The sequence below is a fragment of the Patagioenas fasciata genome, chromosome 3, assembly GCF_037038585.1.
Source record: "Patagioenas fasciata isolate bPatFas1 chromosome 3, bPatFas1.hap1, whole genome shotgun sequence".
NCBI classification, from domain to species: domain Eukaryota; kingdom Metazoa; phylum Chordata; class Aves; order Columbiformes; family Columbidae; genus Patagioenas; species Patagioenas fasciata.
Window position 1 is genome coordinate 122,047,122 of NC_092522.1, and position 23,275 is coordinate 122,070,396.

Consider the following 23,275-nt stretch of genomic DNA (forward strand, 5'->3'; position numbering starts at 1 on the left):
GAGATCAAACCAAAGCCAAGATCAATGATGATTCTTGGTCTCCTCTTGGTCATTGTGGAAGTCATCTCTTCAAAGAAACCTATCACACTGTCCAAGAGTGGTCTGTCCTTGTCAAACCCGTGGTCACTGTTTCCAGCCATCATCACATCCTTCCTTCATTAGGATGAGGTTTTCAGAGGTATTTCTTCCATAGTCTTAATGTGGGCTCTGAGGTGAGGCTGACTAGAGCTCCCTAAATCCTGCTTTTTACTCTTCTTGAGAACCATCCTCATGTTGTTCATCAGAAAGCTCTCCCTATTTCCTTATTCTTACACTGAATAGTTGTCCTTGACCCCTTCCAGAAATCCCCTGGACTGACTGTACCATCCCACGTTACCATCCCAGGCAAATATTGCAGTGGCTAAGAAGTCCGAGTCCTCCAGGAGTGACCGAGTGACTGTACTTATGAAGGTTCTTGTCCTTTCCTGAGGAAGCCTTCCATTGTTTCAGCTTTGTGATGAGAACACATGCTGCAGACACCCATCACAACATGCCCTTGCATTGGTATCTAATTTGATTATGATCCAAAACCTTCACCCAGCACAGTACTGGGCTAAAAGAAAAGCTCTTGGCACCATGTTTCCCCCATAGCTCATTCCTGTGGTGCCTCCCTTGAGTTGGTCGAAGCCTTGCAGAGTCCTGTCCCTGGCCCAGAGCAGGCCTCCAGAAAAGCAGAGGCAATCCAGGGGGTGGGCAGTGGTGACCCAAGGCTGACCCCGGTGTGATTTGAACACACAACCTTCTGATCTGGAGTCAGACGCGCTGCCCTTGCGCCACGAGGTCGGGGTGTGAGGATAAAACTCCCCAGTATGGAGCCTGGCCTGGGTGGTGGGGATGTCTTCTCCATGGGGAGCATCCCAGGGGTGCCCAGGGACCACAAGAGAATCCCAGAATATCAGGGGCTGGAAGGGCCCTGGAAAGCTCATCCAGTGCAATCCCCCCATGGAGCAGGAACACCCAGCTGAGGTTCCACAGGAAGGTGTCCAGGCGGGTTTGAATGTCTGCAGAGAAGGAGACTCCACAACCTCCCTGGGCAGCCTGGGCCAGGCTCTGACACCCTCACTGGGAACAAGTTTCTTCTCAGATTTAAGTGGAACCTCTTGTGTTCCAGTTTGAACCCATTGCCCCTTGTCCTACCATTGGTTGTCACTGAGAAGAGCCTGGCTCCATCCTCCTGACACTCCCCCTTTCCATATTGATCCCCATGAATGAGTCACCCCTCAGTCTCCTATTCTCCAGCTCCAGAGTCCCAGCTCCCTCAGCCTTTCCTCACACGGGAGATGCTCCACTCCCTTCAGCATCTTGGTGGCCGCGCTGGACTCTCTCCAGCAGTTCCCTGTCCTTCTGGAACTGAGGGCCCCTGACCCCTCAGCTGCAGATGTGGAGGAGAAGAGCGGATGAGGTCAGGCTGCACTGAGGAGTCCGGGCTGGAGGATGAATGTGCAGGGTGCTGTGGGGTGATCTGCAGGGTCAGTGTGGGTAGACCCTGTGCTGCAGGAGAGGACGATGGCCCAGGATAGAACACAGTGAAGGGCCCAGGTCTCCTCCTGCAGCACAGCCCAAGGTGGGCTCTGAGTATGTTCCTAGAAACTGTGGTGGACACTGTTAAGAGCAGACTCCCCATAGACTTAGTCCAGTCACAGATAGACACCACAGTTCCTTTTGTAAGTAGTCAAACCCTGTTTTGGCTAAGAATGTCAGCTGGACCTTCTGCAAGGAAGGCAAGATGTCCCACCAGTGCAAGCAAGGTCTCCCAACAGTGCAGGCAAGGTTCACTGTCAACGGTGACTGCCCAGTCCTTTTCCCAAGGGTGTTTAGTTCAAGGTTGTCATGAACAAAGGTGTCAGAGAGGAGAGGACGCTTTCCTTCTTCCTCTCCAACTCCATGCCCACCTCAGCATGCTGGAAGAAGACTTTTGGGAACTAGGACGGCTGGGCAGGGACATGGTGGTGGCACCATACGTGCAGGAGGTTGGGGACAGTTTGCTTGAACTGCATAACCAATGAGATACTTGCCCACCATCTGTACGTACTATATGTAAATACATGAGATACACAATAATGTTTGGAGGGAAAGACCACCGCTGAATGACATTAGATTTTTATCTGTGGGTGATTTTCTGGGAGCAAGTCACAACACTCTCACCTGAACTAGCACTAGAATACATTTCTACACAGAAAAGTTATTATCTTGCAAAAGCAGAAATCTCAGCAGAAGCTTTTATGAAATTCTGCATTTTCCGACTTTTTAAAATGAGTTTTATTTTTAAAATAAATAACTGGCATCATATGGTTACTGCTTTCTGACTGTATGAGGTAGCACTGATTAATGGGGCATGAGGGTCTCCTGGGGTGAGATGTTACTTTAGATACCTGAATGTTTAATGAGGTTTTATAAAGTCATATGGTACATGATATTCTATTAAGATAGAAAAAACTTACCTTTACAGTTATATGCTTATCTTGAATGTGGGTACTCTCTCCAGTCCCTAAAATGTAGTGTCTGCAACCAAAAGCCATCCCTGTTCTCCAAACGGAGTAACCCCCATGTGTTTAATCTGTGGGTTGTCAGTCCTGAAGATGGAACAAAGAGGCAAACGCCGACTTATCCGTCTGAGCAAATCCTGCCCAAAATAACTTTTCTGTCCCTCCCAGCACCATCCCCCACGAGAGGGAGCCCTGAACCAGCTCATGGGCAGGATGCAGAGCTTTACCCATGTGTAAGTATTTATTCTGTGATCCATATAAAGCGTCTCTTGCCTGGAATAGCCCGAGAGAGGAGGAGAATAAACCAAAGCAAATGAAATGCAGAGGCACAAAGGTAGAATGAGGTGGAGATTCTTTGCTCGGCGGTGAGAGTTCCAGTGTTCATAGGACTTTTGGGAGAAGAAGGACTGGAAATAGGGATTTTGCTTCAATGTATATAGTCTAAATCTTGGACAAAATTGCTGGCAAACACCTCTGTGCATCACAATCACAATCACCTCTGAGTCGGGAGAGCTGATCCCATCTTCTCCAAGCAACAGGAACTCTGGAGAGAAACCCTTTACCAAAGTCAATTTCATTCCAAATCTAAAGGTTGTTTTTTGTTTTCTAACATCATTTTTTAATCATAATTTGAAGGGAAACATGTTCATATAAATGCTTATCCTGACAGTGAGAAAGTTGTGCAATAGCTGGAAATGAGGGGGGAGGATTTTGAATGTAGGATTATTTGACGAGCACTCTTCCTCTACTAAGTCATTAACACATTTGAGGTGTTGCATTTGTCCTTCACTTCCATTAAAAAAAACCAAACCAAACCAAACCAAAACAACAAATAAACATTTCCAGTCCATCATGAGGTCCACTTTTTGTAAATTTAAAATTAGCTTTGCAGATTTGGAAAACTGGGTTCATGCTCCATTCTAAGCAGAATTTTGGGTCCTATCTGAGAGCTGAGATATTCCCCTTGACTTCAGTGGGAAACCGAGCTCACCAAAGTTTTCTCATCAAGGTCTTTGTTCATTTATTGCCCTGGAGTGCCTGAAAATGGACGTAAACAGCTCTTCTGCTGCTTGGCTGCCCGGGACATTCAAAGGCAGCTGCAAATTTGAAATGAAAAACTAACAAACCAACCAGGAAGGCAGAGAACAATGCACACTGACTAAGGGGAAGGTTTATGTTGTTGATATCAAGACCAGTGGGTCAGAACAACATCAGTAAATAACCAGGTGCAGAAACAGGCTCAAATAGGTTGTTTCTTCTGCTCTGAAGGAGGACCTGTGCTGTCAGCTACCATTTCAGTATGACTATAGCATAATTCAAACACTGTATGGATGAATCCTTATGAAAACTCACTTTTCCTCTGCTTTTTGTACCTCTGCAAAGCTGAGGATGCTGCTCACAACATCTGCAAACTCTTATATTCTGCACCTCGTATCACCCTGCTGTATGTCTTGTGATGCAAACGTGAGTTCCCATAAACTAAATAATTTTATTTTGCTTTGTCAAAGGTGTCAAACTATCCTTTGGAAAGCCATAAAAGTGACAAAGCATTTCTTCAGGACTCCCCAGAGCGAAGAGGAGACAAATACTCGTGTCTAATTTGTGGGTATCCCTAAAGCATTTGATGCTGTTTAAGAGAACAGCATAAGCACTCAGGGGTTGAGCAGTGGCTTCAGTCAATAGGTACAGGAACTCACAGTGTTGGTCACTTCTAAGATGGCAAGATCTTACTTTTTAAGTAGAAAAATAGTGGTTTTAATAATGCACTATGTTTCATGGAAATAAAGTTCTAGCAGCCCGAGCACGATCCAAGACAGTTAGCTCCAGACTCTGAAACACCTTGTTCTTGAGGTAGAGCACCAGCGTTTGAGGAATTGAGGCATAGGAGAGCAGTGGGACATGCTGACTGGGGAGACCTTCTGGCAATTTCCACATGCTTTTATTTTAAAACTTTTATTTAAACATATGATGAAGCCAAACGACCTCTCTGTGGAAGTGCAGGTTGATGCATTCTGACTAACACATGTGTTTTCTATAAGATAACAACCCATTCAAGCTGAAGCCATGTGAGAAGACCCTTAATTGATCTGCACAGCTTTCCTTAATAACCTGTTATAATACTTTATATCTGAGATATAAGTTCTTCTTGGTTCTTTAATATTCAAATGCTTGCTCTGCATGACTTAAGAGTGGAGATGGGAAATGACCTGTGGTCCGTGCTGGCTTGATTTGAATGGGTTAATTAACCATCTGGATGTTTTCCAAGGTGTTAGAAAGCAAAGTAAGCAAAGGCAGCATCCTGAAGATGTAGCTGCCTTGCCACTCATGAGATCTGTACTTTCAGCTGCAGCCTGGAGATCAGGGTCTGGGGCAGATTTGGCTTTCAAGATAGGAAGAATGTGGCATGGTATGTGGGGAGAGAGGTGGGTAGAACAGGTACAGGGCACAGGATTTGGCTTGTGTTTCTGATAGTTTTGGGGATGAGTTAGGAGGATAGTAGATTTGGGTTTGGAAGGTCAAGAGTGCAGAAAAAAAGAGAAGAGCTGAAGGAAAGCAAAGGTAAAACCCCAGGAGAAGGGCGGGGAGGTGAAAACCCTTATTCCTTGCTCCCATACATCCCATGCAGTTGCCATCAATATCCCCGTATGTCTCTATAAGATGACTGTCTGTGACACCCCTGACAGCCCATTGCCTACATGACCATTTGTACCTGTGTATTGCCCTCATTGTCTGCTGCTAAGAGGGGAAGATGGTTCTCATAGTCCCTGATCTGGCAGGGTTCTTAGTAGCAATTAACAAGAATCCTAAAGCAATGGCATGGCAAGTTGGACCTCCCCTCCACCAGTGCAGGTAGATGGATTTTTATAGGGCTGATCCACTGCATAGACTCCTCCTGCAAAAGAGGGGCTTTTCCTTCCCCTTCTTCCACCACCTTGTCATCTGATACTGCAAAGCTGCCCTGTCTGGTGACAGACACCTTTAATCCCTTGGAAATGAGAAAAGACATTTTTCACACATACACAGTATTGACATGGAAAAGCACTTCTAGAGATGTTTCTACCCTACCCTTGATTTAGGACTCCTTTTTCCCTTTTCACTGCCTACACCACATCATATAACTGGGATTTTCAAGAGTCCCTGGCTGTCATGGAATAGAAGTGAAACTTGGGCTAACAAGTTACGGCAGCTTTATGAGGCTATGGATTTTACAGAGCTGTTCTGATATTTTTCATTTGCCTGCTTATACAAACACAGAGATGCCTCATCACTCTCTGTGTATGAAAGCCTCTTTAACTCTGTGCCTTCCTCAAGCCATGGGGACCTCCTCATATCTTTTGATTGCTTTTGTCATCTTAATTTTCCAGCATTTTCAAAGTAAACTTGGGATGGTATTAGAGAACCAATCCTTTCACTACAAGGAAGGTGTCCAAAAGTACCTGGACTACTTAGGGCCTGGTAGAATTTTAAAAAGTGCTTAGGAGCAGGTCTTCAATTATATACAACAGCACCTCTGGCTCCATGGGAAATGAAGTTCAAATAGTATTATGAAATGATTAAGACTGAGCATCAGGAATCTTTGAAGACCACCATAAACAGGCAGTGCATCAAGTTAGGAGCATTATTGTGCCCTGTAAGCTTTCTTGCTGAAGACCAACCCATAGCTATGGCACTTTGTGGCATTAAACATTACTTTAGAGTTATCCCATTTCCCCGGGTTGTTACTGGTTTGGGTGCAGATCTTACCAGGAAATGTTTTCCAGGTTTCAGGAGAACTCCCACAGAAAGCTGAGCAGGGGAGAAAGCGCTCCTGGACTACATGGTCCCTCCATGCTTAGAGAATCCACCTGCAAAGTGAAAGAACTGGGGTAGGATTATGGCTTCCAGAGATCAACAGCTTGACATAAGCACCTGTGTGCATTGCGATGCCCCCGTGTACCTGAGATATCATCTCAAGGGGGTAGATGGGACACAGACCCTGTGGGACAACTGAGACCTTCTAGATGGACAGTTGGTGTTACCCTGGCCCATCTTGAGCAGCCCTGTCCTCCCATATGCAAGATACCTCAGTGGATCCCACAGGCTGTACAGTCCATGGGGTCTAGAGACCTACTCAGGAGCTGAGATGTGTGCATCACAGTAAAGGCTGAGCTGAGTTGACTCTGCTGACTGTTCTGCCTTGGTCTTCCCAGCAGACTTCATCTTCAGGCTTCGTGAGGGGAGACCTCGTCATGGCCTACAGTTTCACCACAGTGGAAGAAGGAGAGGCAGCCACTGATCTTTTCTCTCTGACAAGTGATAGAACCCAGTGAAACGGCAGAAAGATGTGCCAGGGAAGGGTCAGGTTGTACATGAGGAAAACCTTCACCCAGAGGGTGCTGGACACTGGAACAGGCTCCCCAGGGAGGTGTCATGGCCCCAAGCCTGACAGTGTTCAAGAAGAGACTGGACAACGTCCTCAAACACATGGGGTGAACTGTGGGGTTGCCCTGTGTAGGGACAGGAGTTGGACTCCATGATCCTTGTGGGTCCTTCCAACTCAGGACATTCTATGGTTCTATGATCTGTGTAAACATAGGCACTTGATGCTGTTAGTGAACCTTCAGCTATCTGGGCTACTCAATACACTTGCACAGAGTGAAGAGATAGAGTATTGGTCAAGTCTTATGCCCAAGGGTGCCTAAACCATCACTATATGGCTGCTATGTGGCCACAGAAGCTCAGAAATCTAGCTTAACTGGAGATATACCTACAACTACATGGCTGAAGACCACCCCTCTTTTCTGAACTGTTCCCTGCACTTCTTTGATGCAGAAGGAACAGTAGGAGACATCACGAGAGACTTGCTCCAGAAGAGGCCATTGGCTAAGGCAATGTCAAAAACTATCAGGAGGAAGTTTTGGACCTAGGTCTGCCATGTTCCTGGGGTCTACCTCAGGCCATTATCCATCCCAGAGCTGACCCAGGCTCCTTTCTTAGTTGAGAAATAGTAGAATCATAGAATCATTTTTGTTGGAAGAGACCCTCAAGATCATCGAGATCAACAGTTAACCTAATGCTGTCACTAAGCTATGTCACTAAGAAACTCATCTACAATAGTTCGATGCTTGTAAGAAGTTTGCAACCATTTGGCCCTGAAGTTGTGAGCAGACCTTCAAACTTTTTGCAGGTACTAGTTACGTTTATTAAACAATTCTGGAAATAAAACAGCATGGTTGATATTTCAGTTGTAGGTTCTGTTCGTCAAATGTTTTCTACATGCAGAAGAGAAGCCGGAGTTTGATTCTTTCTGCTGTTAAAATCAGGCATAAAACTAAGGCAGCACCACTTTATGGGAGGTTTTCCAAAGACAAAACTCTTATTTCTGTGTCTTACGCAACATAGAAAGTTTCATTTCAGTATGAATGGAAATTTTTATGTGAAAAGAAATAATGATTTATTTTTTTTTTCCAACGGCAATCCCATAGCAGTAATTTGGAGAAGTCCCAGTTCCCTCCAGTCCAGATCAAACCCCTTTCTGTTTTCCAGCCTGATGCATCACTCAGAAACTCAGCTATGCGTGCGACACAGGCTGGAGACTGCTCGCAGGCAACCTAACCACAAACCCATTGATCTGATAACGTTTTGTGCCTATCCCTTCTCATCAGAGTACAAAATGTTTTCTACATGCAGGCAGCAGCACTTGGGACGTCTTGGGCACTTTCTGGTGTGGCCTGAGAGGAGCTGCAGACATTACTGCCATGTAAATGAGTATCTGATTGGAAGCTGCTTCTAAAAAAAATACTTATACTGTAATAAATACCCAGGAATATCCTATGTTCCCAAAGAATAAAGAAAAAGGAGGTGTGTTCTTAGCTTCAAAAATATCTCTGCTCTTTATCGTTGATGATTCTTCAATAAAATTATTTTTCTTCTCTTTTAGATGTTGAGTATATGCTTTCCCTGTTTTCCTTCTGGAGTTAACTTACTCTGATAGGTGCAATAACTTGGTTTAAGGGGAAAAATTCCAATTTTATCCACTACAGATGTAACAAATTCAGATGTTGTTCTGACAAAGTGCCAGATTTCTGTATTTCACACAAAGGAGAATTCGTATTTTATTAAGATCACGTTTTATTTTGTTAACCAACAGTTTATTGAGTGTCTGCTGCAACTCAGATTTGTCATAATGACTGATGAAAACATATATCTAGGTATCATCCATGTAATATTCCCAGTTTGACTAAAGACAATGATGTGTATGATTTAATAATTTTGATTAATGCGTAAGATGAATAGTTTGGAAATAGTATCTTATACATTTCACCTTAACAGAAGTTTCAAAGTAATTTCTCAGGTAAGTCCCTTGAAAGGGAAAAAAGCTAAATCAATTTGGTATCTAAATCCATACATGTTCAGGTATCTGAAACTAGATACCCAAACATGAAAATTAGGAGTAGTCTTGCTCTTTACAAATAAATTTGAATTTTGTCACACCAAGGCAGCTGTCGATGCAGCTTGCATTCACTGCAACAATTCATATGGAAGAAAGACTTTTCAAGGCTGTTTCGTATAATGCTGCTGGATAAGACGATGTTATTACTCTTTTGTATGACAGCTCTGTAGCTAGGAGACGTGAGGAGTACTTAAATCTACTAATGATCCTTTTCAGACTACCAAGAACTAGAGAAAAATGTTAATTTTACTCTCTTGACCATGTTGTATGTGGTACAAAAAATCATATATCTGCTGGAGTAGTAACAGAACCCCAGGTCTCTTGGCTTACATGGTGGGGTTTGGGACAGGATTCCTCACTATCAGAGGTGCTTTATTTTGTATTAAACTTTTTGATCATTGCATTGTAAAGCAGGGCCTTACAAATTATTCTATAACCTTTTCCTTTTTTTTTTTTTTTTCCTATAAAATGACCACAACCAGAAGGTGAAGATTAAGAAAAATGTTTAGGAGTTGACCCAGTTGCCCACACATAGAGACTACAGCCATCTTAGAGGTCCCATTACATTAGAAATGTTAATGTCCACCTGGGGCTGGCAGGTATCATGTAGGAGCTATGGGGGGATCTGCACCCTCATGAAGCAGCATCTGGAGGCCAGATAGGATCCCTGAGGCATCTTTAATGACAATAGATGCCCTCAGTTCTGGACTTGGCCAGAGAAGTACAAGTATCTACAGTGCATGTTTCTGCACAGACGTTGGCTCCTAAGGTCCCACTGTAGCTAAATAGGTGATTTGAGTCCTAGAACCACTAATTAAACACCTCATTCCTATGCAACCACATTGCAGGTGCTTACATTTTAGTACCTGAGTCCAGTTCTGACCACCACCACTGACCTTCGGTCAGTTGACCACACAAGTGTCTAGCGCCGTTTTAAATAAGTTAGGTCATACACATAGCCATCCATTTTCCCCTCTGATCACATACAGATTGTCTCAGAGGTCCTGTGTCTTACTGGGTAGCCCCAAGAAATTCTTGGGATACCCTAGGGCAGCCCACAGGAATTAGACCTATATATGTGAGCAACTGAATTGATTCCATAATACCAGCCAAATAATATTTTCAGAAAGAAAATTTATTGTTTAGTTGGTTCATTTTTTCTTTTTTCAGTTACAGAAATGATGCAAAAAATAATTTATTTCCATTGATGAATGGGGGCTGCAAACACTGCAACAGCACCTTGGACCTCCTGCTACACTCATCATCATCAACAGTCTTCTGTCATTACCAGGTGTCTTCTCTCCCACCAAAACAATGACTAATATTCTCTGGGTGGTCCATTATCAACCACCTTGAGTTTTGAAGCAATGATGCTCTCCGGGTGGGTTGGTATTGAGAAGCAGCCTTCCCAGTGGCCGGGCAGGGAGGTATAGTTATATCTCCGCTTCCTTTTGTGATCCTCTGCCATTGTTCAGGTTCAGCCACGTGCAGCGGTCGAGCTGAACTATTTACCAAGGTGCCTTGAATAGCCAGATCTGTTCCTACAACCCTATAAATGCAAGAGTGCTCACTCCTCTACTCAAAAGGTTCTGGTGTTTTGGCCCTGTGTCCACATTGCAACTGAGACCTTCCACCATGAAGCTCTTCTCCTGTCTCATGGTTCTCCTCCTCCTCCTCCTCCTCCTCCAGGCTGTTCCAGGTAAGGGGTAAGACCCACGCTGGCATTTGCACATGTAAGAGGTACAGCTAGCTTGTGCAGTGGTGCAGACTGTACTTCCTCATGCTCTTCAGCTCCTTTCATTAGAACTGTTTCTTATTTCTCAGTCTAGACACCAAAGTGAAAAATGGACCTGTGGTGACCAGATGTCAAACCAGAACCTCCCCACAGAAACCACTACCGGGTGTTAGCTCCTTATGATTCTCTGAAGTCTCTTTATGCCACTTTGTGGCACTGTTGGAAGATGGTACCATGGAAATCATCTGCCTCTTCTTATCTCAGGGTCATAAATTGTCTCCTTTTTGTACAGTAAGAGAGAAACAGAGGCGTTCCCTTGCAATACTCAGGTTGAACTACACAAGTGAAGTTTACTTTAGTTCCCTGGATATGCTGGTTGCTCTTCCTCATCCCTTCTGTTGCACTGACACATTCAGCTTTTAGCCTGGTTTTTCTTCATGCTTATTGAAATTCCCTGTCTTGGAGTAAGGCTTTCAGAGAAGGAATGAGCTGGGCAAACCTCTTGTCCCTGTTAATTGGGCCAGATCTCAGCTTTTGATTTTTTGAAGTCATAGGGCCATCTCAGAGCATACAGACATGATGCTGTTCCTTGCATGACTAGACTGGAGCAGTCCCAGAACTAGAAGCATCCAAGGTTTGAGCCGTCCCGACCCACAACAACATGCATGCCCAGGATACGTTCAGAAAATTGTTGTCAACAGCTACCTTTTTCTCTAGTTGTACAAAGGCCTCACTTGGAGTCCTGTGAGGTCCCGTACGGATTCTCAAAAATTTTGGAAAGGTTGCCTTGGGTTTTGGGGGCGTTTCTATCAGACATTTAATTGGGATCCATGGGGTTTCAGCAGGAAGAAGACTATGAGAAATGGACTGATCCTGCAGCAAAGCTAGGAATCCCATTCTTCCTGTAGGTCTCGGCTTGCCCAAAGACACCTTACGTTGTCTCAGATACCATGGCTTCTGCTTCCGATCCAAATCCTGCCCAGAGCTATTTGCTGCGTTTGGAACCTGCTCTTGGCGTCAGAAAACCTGCTGCATAGGTATGTGTGGAAACCCTGCCCAGGCAGGCAATCTTTGGAGAGAAGATTACTAAAGCCAGCAAAATACACTCTTGATGTGTCTCCAAGCAGCCTAAGTCACCTTCTCCCATCTACAAAGATAGACCTGACTGTTCCTCCTTTAATGGCAGCACGGAGACCATAGTGTGGCCTTTCTGTACTTAAAATGGGTTGATAAGAAAGATGGGGACAGACTTTTCAGCAGGGCCTGTTGTGATAGGACAAGGGGTGATGGTTTTAAACTAAAGGAGGGGAGATTCAGCAAGGCATGAAGAAGAAATTGTTTACAGTGAGGATGGTGAGAGCCTGTCCCAGGTTGGCCAGAGAGGTGGTGGATGAACCATCCCTGGAGACATCCCAGGCCAGGCTGGACGGGGCTCTGAGCAACCTGAGCTGGTGAAGATGTCCCTGCTCATGGCAGGGGTGCCACTGGGGGAGCTTTGAAGGTCCCTTCCTACCCAAACTGTTCTATGATTCTGTGGAGCACAGGAACGGCATCACTATTTTGGGCTGGCCAAATACCATGTAGCCCAATGTCTTGTCTCCAAAATAACAGACACTTAGGGAAAGAAAACAAGAATCGTGGCCCACATAGAGTCCTTCTTCCTTGATATATCTCCTTTTGGGAAATATAATCCTTTATATAATCACCTTTTGGGGAGCTGCTGACTGCACCCATGCTGCTGTGTTTAATAGGGGCCAGCTGACCTCTTCCCTGTAAATTTGTCTAATCCTTCCTGGACTTACTTAATTTTGGAGAACCTCAATAGTCGACATGTATCATTAGGTCAATACATGACTTATAGTTAACTGTGCTAATCTGATCCAGCATCACGTATCTGTCTGCGGCCAGAAGTGGATGTTTCTATACAGTTACTGTGTGTGAGTAAAATTACTTAGTGAATGCCACAACCATATAATTCCACTTCCTTATAAATTCTGCTGGCTTTCATGAATTTGCAGCTCAGGACTTTTAGATTTAAACATCTTTGTGTTTAAAAGTCCTTACTGGATTTTTCCTCTTTACATTAAGAATTACTTCTGTTTGTTTTGAAATCTCTTCCCTCATAGTTTTATCCAGTATCCCGTATTTCTGTACTCCAGATAAAAAGTAGTCATTCTGCATTCACCTTCTTCATACCTTTACAGTATCCCTCCTTCAGCTGTTTCTTTTCCAAGTTTGTGGGTCACAAATTCCTCTTTTTACAGAACACCCATAGTCCTTGTTTGTGTCTTTGCTTTTGGAGACAGAGTAGCCAGAACTTCATGACACTTCCACGCATGAGTCAGTTCAGATGGTGATGTAATGTTTTCTGTTTTGACTTAAAATCATTTTCGTTCCAGACACGACATCAAACTTCCATACTTGTCAAGATGAGGGAGGTCATTGTGTACCTCCAGAAATCAAATGTCTGCAAGAACAAGCGGGACTTTGCCCTCACGGGGAATGGAAGTGCTGCACAGAATTGTAATAAAGACCTCACACAACTGCAGAAAACTACAGAAGTGCATGGACAGGCAAACAAACAAGTTCTTTTCCTAGTGTTGTAGGGAAAACATCTATTTTCTCAACATGAGAAGCGTATAATTAACTAGAGAAGACATGTTTCTTTATATAATAAAGGTAATAAATACTAAATAAAGATGTTAAACACTTGTATATGTATGGAAAAAGGCAGAATGTCTCTCTAGTACACCTACACACTGAAATCCAGAAACTTCACTGTAACATCCTTGGAAACCACATCCCCTTGTAATCCAAACTTCACCTCCCTCCCTTTGGTCTTTCATTATTCCTTCCTTCATTTCCTTCCCAACAGAAAGAAAGACAATGTCTTTTCCTTCCATTAAAGTGATGGAAATAAGGACTGTTCATTTGTCGTGGTCAGGTCATATCTACACTACTCAAATCCCATTTTCCAGAGCAGGATGCCAATCAAGTCCTCCTCCCCTTCTCCCTGTTTCTACCAGCAAATTGCACATCTATGGGAAATCTTTCTGAGCATCTGGGCAGAACTATTCAAAACAATCTGTTTAAAAACATTCAGGGCTGAAGTCTTCCTGTGTCATACGTGCAGAGTTTCACCATTGAATCTTAGTTTCTTCTTCTTCCTTCTCTTCACTTCTTTTCCATTATTTTAAGCTGATTTGTGTTGGGTGGTGGCAGTTTATAGTTGTTCACTAATTGATTCAAAATCTCATCTTCCTTGAATCATGAAGGAGGGTGGCACTCCACTTCAGTACAGGGGGAAGACATGCTGTAACTAGGAAGTTAATGGCTTGCAGTGAAGATTTCGCTGAGGTGCCATCGGATGTAAATCAGCAAAGTATAAAGTGCCTGATATTAGCCCCAAATCAGGGCTTGTGTGAAGATAAAGCGCACAGGAAAGAATACATAAAATCATATAATCATATTCACCCAGCTCAGGTTGCTCAGAGCCCCGTCCAGCCTGGCCTGGGATGTCTCCAGGGATGGTTCATCCACCACCTCTCTGGCCAACCTGGGACAGGCTCTCACCACCCTCAGTGTAAAGCATTCCTTCCTCATGTCCAGCCTGAATCTCCTTTCATTTAGTCTAAAACCATCACCTCTTGTTCTGTGGCAAGAGGCCCTGCTCAAAAGTCTGTCCCCATCTTCCTTTATCAGCCCCTTTTAAGTACAGAATGGCCACAAAAGTCTTCCTGGAGCCTCTTGTGCTCCAGGCTGAACAACCCCAGCTCTCTCAGCCTTTCCTCATAAGAGAGGTCTCAAAAAATATGTGGTCTGCACAATTCACAAAGAAACCCATCGAGAGACTCATCAAAGTCACCATAACCATGGACGAAAACCCTGTCATGAAAACTATTCACCCACCCGCAAAGGCACATCACAAACCAAAAACATGTAGTGACTTGGGGGTGTGACAGAGCCCCATGGCTCAGCAGCTACGTGGGCTGGTGGAGGACAAGGTCCCAGCAGCTGCAGCTGTCCAGCCAAGCATTTATCATTTCTCAGAAGATGCTGGGTCAATGCCAAATGAAAAGGGCTGTGCTCAGATTTGCAGATGGTATGCATCCAGGGACTGCTATGTCATCAGGTGGTTTTAAAGCCAGCACCGTGTTCCTCCAGCCTTCCTAAGACACACGTAGTCATCACTGGCTGCTCTCCATGGACCAGGGTTATCTGAAGGCAGGAGGAAGGGCTCATTGACATGTATACCTCAACTCTGTCAAAGAGGTGGAAAGGATCTTGCTTATCCACATAAGTAAAGACTTATTGCCCTCAAAACCCTGGCACTGAGTATCTTGCTTTTGCTGCGCCTGTTTTCATAAGTAAATGTTTCTCCCTGATCCATCTATAAAGTTTAGCCTCAGTAACCCATGGAATTAACACAGAGGTGCATCTGTACTAATACATTGGTCCACCCTTCGCTTTGCATGGAGATATTGGGCACTGGATTGACTGTACTGCACACAGGACCATTTATACCCCATTTCCACTCTGGAGTGAACCAACTGTGTGCCTGCATGTGGAAAGTCACATACAAAATCACACGTTACAGGCAGGAGCTATGGTGGCCACACTTTAGGCAGGGGGATGGACTGTAGAAGTCACCTGAAACCAGATTTTTAACTGATTATAACAAACCGCAGGTGTGTGTGTGCTATCTGTGGGACAAATCCCTTTTGGGAAGTGCTGTCTCAAAAAGTCAATAATTATCTCACAGGGGCAAAAAGAAAAGAGGTGAGGCATCCATTTTTGGCAAGACTGCAATGTATTCTGCCCCTTCCGTGTTGTCCCATCATAGAGTGTTAGAATCATTGAGTGGTTTGGGCTGGGAAAGACCTATAAGGTTCTTGAGTCCAATGTTAACCTCACACTGCCAAGTCCACCACTAAACTGTGTCCCTAAGAACTCCATCTATGTGTCTGTTCAACCCCTTCAGGGATGGTGACTCCACCACTGCCCTGGGCAGCCTGTTCCTATGTTCAACAACCCTTTCTGGGAAGAATTTTTTCCTAATATCCAATCTAAACCTTCCCTGGCGCAACTTGAGGCCATTTCCTCTGCTCCTGGCGCTTGTTCCTGGGGAGCAGAGCCCGACCCCCCTGGCTCCAAGCTCCTTTCAGGCAGTTCAGAGATCAGAAGGTCTCCCCTCAGCTCCTGTTCTCCAGCTGAACCCCCCAGGTCCCTCAGCCGCTCCCATCACACTTGTGCTCCAGCCCCTCACCAGCTCCGTTCCCTTCTCTCCACTCGCTCCAGCATCTCAAGACCTTTCTCGTCATGAGGGGTGCAAAGCATTCAGCCACAAAATATGTCCACATGCGCACCCTCTTTTGCCACCCTAGATCATAGAAGACTCTCCAAAGTCTCTTTGCAAAGTTCACCTGATAGACACTGTCATGGCCCAGGGGCAAGAAAGTTTCTCTTCCAACTCGGGAGTTGTTTAGCTTCCCTGCACCCTTACTGAGTGGTCCTGCATCCGGGACAGCATGAGAAGGGTCCTGGCCTACCACACACCTTCCAGTCAGAGGCAGCAAAGAGAAGCAAGAAGTTCTACAAGTCTTTCAAGAGAGGGCACATCTCACCCTCCCACAGCAATTACTGGGACCAGCCAAGCTTTGTCATCAGTTATAAAGCATGAAGAAAATGAGGAGAATGTTGCTTGGGGAAAATCAAGTCCACACCCCCTTGTTGGAGTGGAAATGCACTGAAAAAAGCAATACATCAAAGAATGGCCAGGGGAGAGGAGGTAGAAAAATTCAGTCCTTTGCAAAACCTGAGCAGGCTCACCTGGAAATTGTTATCAGAGTCCGCTGACTTCGCTGTTCCTCTGAGATCAGTATCTGTCTGGCACAAAACGGTCTGTAGCTGCAGCTCTTTTGCCAGACCTGCCTTGCAGGTTTCCCCACCACCCAGAGGGGCAAGTCCAAACACCATGATGTGCAAACAGTTGGTCCCAAACCAGCTCCTTGCTTTAGACCAGGGGTGTCAAACTCCTTTTCACCGTGGGCCACATCAGCCTCGTGATTGCCTTCAATAGGCTGAATGATATTTTAGGACTGTATAAATATAGAAGTTTTTACATTTATACAGCCTTAAAATTACATCTGTCCCTTTGAAGGCAACCGCGAGGCTGATGTGGCCCCCAGTGAAAATGAGTTTGACACCCTCGCTCTAGACCAAAGGGAACAATCTCACACCTAAGGGATTAGTTCTTGCTCCTCCAAGAGGGTGGTCGGACCTGTTTCTGGTCCAGCAGGTGACCGTGGGGTAATCAGAACATTAAGTGGACAAGGAAGATGAAGGGTTTGCCAGCACTACCTTAGATCAGGACTGGTTGCCTTCAAACAAGATGCTTTATCCCATCTGAGCCTAGAGACAGACAAAATCTATCTTTCATCCTTCTTGACTTTAGGGACAGACTCAGTTGCGCACAGATGGACATTGGTGTCACTTGAGATGACCAAGGGGATCAGTCTGGGCTTCCAGAGCTTCTTGTCTGCCACTGTCACTCAAACAGAAATCCTGCACACCTAGGTATCTCAAGGTACATAAATCAAGCTTTTCATGCCTGCTGATCCAGGACAGCAGACTTCGACTCTATTATCTGAACTACGTTTTTTGAGACACAATGGAATTTTTAGCCTCAATCTTTCAACCATCCACTTTAGGATGGATTCACACGCACTGTTATATTAACACAGCTGAAGGGCCAGCAAACAGCAAGACTAGGCAAGGAGCAGCAACCAGGCAAGGATGGCTGGAATATCACAAGCTGATTTTACAGCGAGAGCCGCACGTCTATCACATAATTACCACCAAGTGGTGCATTGCTGAGCTACCTCCTCCACCAGTGCTCTGCGCTCATCACGCTCAGGAATGAAGCCTCCCAAATTCCTCAGGAGCCAAAGCCAGCATAGCCATTTTGGCAGGAAAAAAATCACAGCCAGGTTTCAGCTGGAGAAAATATTCACATGAGCTCAGATGAGAAACGAGTCACTCCTTGCCTGTGTGGTTCTCCTCCTTGCAGCTCCTCAGGTTTCTTTCCTTGCAGGTTGGCACCCTCCCACCCATCAGCATCCTTTGGGCTTTGCTGGCTGCAGGTGAAGAGCAGAGGGTCCCTTTGAGCCTCTTTTTCCATTGCAGCTGGCACTCTACCAGTACAAATTGCCAACTTCTTGGGAGAGGAACGGAGGAAGCCAATAACCGGTGAATATGAAGGAAGTCAACATTGTTTGGAGCCACAGCACCAGGTCGGAACGACACAGAGGGTTTCTCAGCAGCAAATGTTACTCCCGAGACTGGAATATAATTAACTCCTGCCTACTCCCATCCTCTCCCCGGATGCCATCCAGCATGCCAGGCTTCTGCAAAATCTCACGCTCAGTCCTGCGGTTTTCCAGCGGAACCAAAGCAATGGGGATCCTTTGGTTTATTTTCATCTTCATCTCCTTGATTGGTCACGGTAAGATCAGGAAGGCCAAGAGGGGTAAACAAGAGGTATCTGAGAAAAGGAATAATCTTTCCTCGCTGCGGAATCAATCAAAATAATATAGGTAGTGAGGGGGAAAGGTGTCCTCAGGTTTCTGAATGAGATAGTGGGTCAGACGCTTTGGAAAAAATACATGATTTAATCCCTTGGGATAACAGAAACATAAGCAGGGAAGATGCTGTGAAAACGAGGCACCTCCCTGCCTTTCTAGCAGCAGATGGGTTGGAGAAGCCCTAGAGGAGATGTCCTGTGCTCTGGGAAAATGTTTCTGCCTTTTCTCAGGCTGCAGCTGCCTCCTCGGTGGGGTGAGCACAACCGCTCTGACCTCCCGATGTCTTTGCCAACGTCCTGAAAAAACAACCGCGTGATAAAATGTTCCTTGAGTGAGGTTGGCTCTGGACTTTGGGTTTTATAACACAGGTGTCTGAAGTTCTCCCTTGGGACAGGGATCCCGGGTGTGTTTTTTGCAGCTGTGTACGCTCAGGCTCTGTGCACACTTGCAGTGCTGGATTGGGTGACCGGTACCAGAAGAAACCCCATGCATTTTACCCACCAATTTTCTTCTTCTTTCTACAGGAGATGCTCATGGACCAGACAGCTGTAACCACGCAGGGGGCTTGTGCCGAGTTGGAAACTGTGTTTCTGGTGAATATCTGACTGGTTACTGCTTTGAACCCATCATCCTCTGTTGTAGATGGTTGTTACCCACTGCCACAAAGAGATGAAGATTCTGAAGGAGTAAAACGCAGCTGCAGGCTCCACTAACAAGGAACAAGCTGCTGTTGGGAAGGAAATGTGCCTTTCTGTGACTTCTGGGAGATTGCAGCTATGGATTCACTCATGAACTTCTGAACAGGTTGCTTTTTGCTTTCCCTCTGACTTTTCAGGAAACACTGTGACAAGGAGAAACTGTGGCCATCCGTACTATATTTTACCCCTTCTGGCATCTGGTTGTTGCAACAACATCTGGTATCACCTGTCACGCACAGGTGAGAAATTGCTGTTATCCTTACCTGAAAGCAATAAACCTGAAGTTTAACAGATCAGCCAGTGCCCGTCTGTGACTCCTGCTGACACCCAGCAAAGCTGCCAGTGGTGGGGTGCACGTTCTCCCACTCACCAGGAGTGAATAGAGCAGCCCACACCTTCCCAAGCAGAAGAGGTGGCTCTGTCCCTTCCCCTTCCAAGGGAAAACAGCCTTTTTTCCCATCACTTTTGATGCAAAAGCTATGCGGTTTGACATAGAAGTCTGTGCTTCTTGGCAAGCTCCACGCTATTCTTTATTTCCAGTTTCTTACAGGTACTGGGAAGGGCTGGCCAGAGAAATAAGGCACAGAAAGGGAGCAGGGAATCCCTGCAAGAATACAGACCCCTTTGGCCATGGGGTTCACAGCAGGAATGTGCTGTACGTAGAATCATAGAATGGTTCGGGTTGAAGGGACCACCAAAGCTCCCCCAGTGCCACCCCTGCCATGAGCAGGGACATCTTCACCAGCTCAGGTTGCTCAGAGCCCCGTCCAACCTGGCCTGGGATGTCTTCAGGGATGGTTCATCCACCACCTCTCTGCCCAACCTGGGACAGGCTCTCAGCACCTTCATTGTAAACAATTTCTTCCTCATATCTGGCCTGAATCTCCTTTCATTTAGTTTAAAACCATCACCCCTTGTCCTGTTGCAACACACCCTGATAAAAAGTCTGTCCTCATCTTTCTTATCAGCCCCTTTTAAGTATGGAAAGGCTACAATAAGGTTTCCCTGAAGCCTTCTCCATCAGCCACCAACTAGACCAGAAAATGCAAAAGCAGGGCTGTCCCAGGTTCATCCCTCTTCCACAATGCAGTAACCATGGAAGAGCCCAGGCTTGTTTGTTTTAAACACAGGGAGGAAGGAATATGAAAGGTGTGTGCCATTGCCCCGACAGGCTGCTCTCCTCATCCACGGGCTGCATTTCTGGTGCTCCTCCTTGTTTTTTGTAATCACCCGGTAATAATCCCAAATCAAGTAGCATGTTTGCATCTCACAGCTCTCCGCCTGTGAGCAGCATCAGCCTAAATCCATCAACTGCCCATGTCCACCCTCAGCCCTTCTGTGTTTTTTTCAGTATGAAATTTTGACACCGCCCCTGCTTTTGTCAGTTAGTTCTTATTCTCCCTTTCCAGGTAAAATATTTCTCTCTGGGTCAATAATTTCTGCGAAAGCAAGATAACAATGATGTAACGAGAGAGCTATGTCGAGTAGCCGAGGCGTTGGTCAGAGCCAGGGAAAAGTCCTCCCTGGGAGATGAAATTCTTGTTGTGATGAATCAAACAGGAAAATTCCCATTGACCTCACCAGGGCCAGGACCCGTTGCCAGAGATACAACAATTAACTCAGCCCAGCAATTCCATTCTCCCGTGAGCAGCCCAGCTCTTCTCCTGTGGTCATCATAACAGTCTGGGACACCAACACATGCACGGAGATGCCAGTCCATCCTTGGAGGTCCCCTGCAGTTGGATGAACCATCAAGAAAGTCAAATTACCCAAAGCTGGCTGTTGGCTTGGGAACCGCCACTGAAAACAGAGATGGGGCTGAATCCAGAGCCAAATTCCTCCCCAGCTCCATCCCGTCTCTCCAAGACACACTGATATATGAATACAGCACAGGCAGGCTTGTAAATCAAGGCGCCTTTCCAAATCAAACAGTTTATTTCTCACATTCATCCACAAAGTTTGTGATTCACGCCTCTTATCTAGGAGATGCTCAGCCACCATATTTATAGCCTGGTTTCCTAAGAAAGTGAAACATATGGGCTCATCCAGCTCAACTTGTAAATCTCCCTGTCAGCTCCTGGGTCTATACATTTTGGAGCTGTTGTCCAGCCAAATTTCAATCAGGGGAGGTGGAAATGCTCAGCCAGTTTATAGGCAATGTTGTCCCTCTGGTAGTAATGCAAATGCAAGCTGCTGTTAAATCAGATGGTGCCACTCTCCCCTGGCTGTGTGTTCCCATGATCACTGATCTGGTTGGAAATAGCTCTGAAAAAAATCCCCAAAACACAAACTAACAAAAACAACAACAAGAAACCAACAAAAATCCATCATCCTTTCTGCCTGATGAATAAGATGAACTGACTTCCCTTCCATGTTCAGCCCAGAGCCGTTCACCTGCGTGTTTTCATTCACCATGGGACCACAGTCCTACAGGCTCTCAAACACCGCTTTCCAACCCTTTATATACAAAAGAAAAAAAATATCCCTCCTTTGAGGCACTCAATAAAAGTCATCCCCAGTGTGACCTCCCAGAGGCTCTCCACCCATGACCAACAGTCCTGCCCAACTAGGACCTTTTCCAAGTGTGTAGACTGGCATGTGGTCAGTGGAGTTCAACTGAATCCAACCTTTTACCTGAAGGATTGTGTGTATGAGTAGAGAGGACAGTCAGGCAAGCTAAGAGGGAAAACAGAATAGCAGAAGAAATGAGAAGGTGAAGTCTACCATCTCTTAAGAGAATCGCAGAACGACAGAATCCCAGAATGTCGGGGATTGGAAGGGCCCTGGAAAGCTCATTCAGTGCAATCCCCCCATGGAGCAGGAACACCCAGCTGAGGTTCCACAGGAAGGTGTCCAGGCGGGTTTGAATGTCTGCAGAGAAGGAGACTCCACAACCTCCCTGGGCAGCCTGGGCCAGTGTTCTGTTACCCTCACTGGGAAGTTTCTTCTCATATTTAAGTGGAACCTCCTGCATTCCAGTTTGTACCCATTACCACTTGTCTTACCATTGGTTGTCACCAAGAAGAGCCTGGCTCCATCCTTCTGACACTCCCCCTTTATATATCTGTAAACATTAATGAGGTCACCCCTCAGTCTCCTCTTCTCCAAACTAAAGAGCCCCAGCTCCCTCAGCCTTTCCTCACACGGGAGATGCTCCACTCCCTTCAGCATCTTGGTGGCTGCGCTGGACTCTCTGCAGCAGTTCCCTGTCCTTCTGGAGCTGAGGGGCCACAACTGGACACAAGATTCCAGGTGTGGTCTCCCCAGGGCCGAGCAGAGGGGCAGGAGAACCTCTCTGACCTACTGACCACCCCCTTCTAACCCACCCCAGGTACCATTGGCCTTCCTGGCCACAAGGGCCCAGTGCTGGCTCATGGTTGTCCTGCCGTCCTCCAGGTCCCTTTCACAGAATCACAGAATCAGAAGGCTGGTGAAAATTTAAATCAGATTTGTTGTCGACTCTGAAAAGACATTGAGGTTTTGCCTGTATAAGAAAAAGCCAAATGAGGAGGAGAATTTTTATGGTAAAGGCTTGGTTGAGAGATTAAGTCCAGCTACCTGTAACAGACAGACCTCTGACAGCTACAAAAATATGGGTTCTTCATTACTACCCCAGCAGACCTATAACAGCTCCTAAGGGGGAGACAGAAACTTTCCATATGTCTTGGGAGGTAAGAACCCCATGGCAGGGGGTTGGAACCAGATGATCTTTAAGGTCCTTTCCAACCAAACAATTGCATGATTCCATGATATTTTGTGTCTTTGGAGGTATGCTTTGTGTCTTTGCACCTGTAGGGAAAGCCAGACCAGAGCCCTACCCTCATGCCTCTGTTGACCAGCACAAGCCTCATGAATAACAGGAGACGTTAGTTCATCAATGCATTACATGAATGTCCCCCTCACTCTAATTTATTTATCGTTCCCAGGCAACAGGCCAGTGTTTGTTTGTCAGAGAGAGACAGACGGAGACTAAATCCTCTGTTTCTGCCCTAAAAACACCATTGTAAAGGGAGCTGCGTAATGAGGAGCAGAACGGTGGTCAGATGGGCTCCTGCTTGGGGAAGCTGAGATCTCATAGCCTTGGCCAAGGCCCTTACATCCAGGTTGCCCCTTATGTCCCCATCAATCCCATGCAAATCAATTCAGCCACTTGCATGCCAGGCTCTCCCTTTGCCCCTGTGCAAGAGAAAGGGGTTGTATTCATCCCCCTCACATGGCTGCTCCTCCAGCTCCTGTGGAGTCAAAGATACAACCACCCTGCCACAGTCCAACTCCAGGGGTGTGCTAGGAAGCTAAAATGG

The 23,275-nt window shown here is 45.8% G+C and overlaps 1 non-coding gene across 1 annotated transcript; it reads right to left on the bottom strand.

The window, feature by feature from the left end:
- Window positions 1-750: 750 nt before the first annotated feature.
- TRNAW-CCA (transfer RNA tryptophan (anticodon CCA)) lies at window positions 751-822 on the bottom strand. The gene has a single exon. It is a non-coding gene; the product is annotated as a tRNA-Trp (tRNA).
- Between the last annotated feature and the right edge of the window lie 22,453 nt (window positions 823-23,275).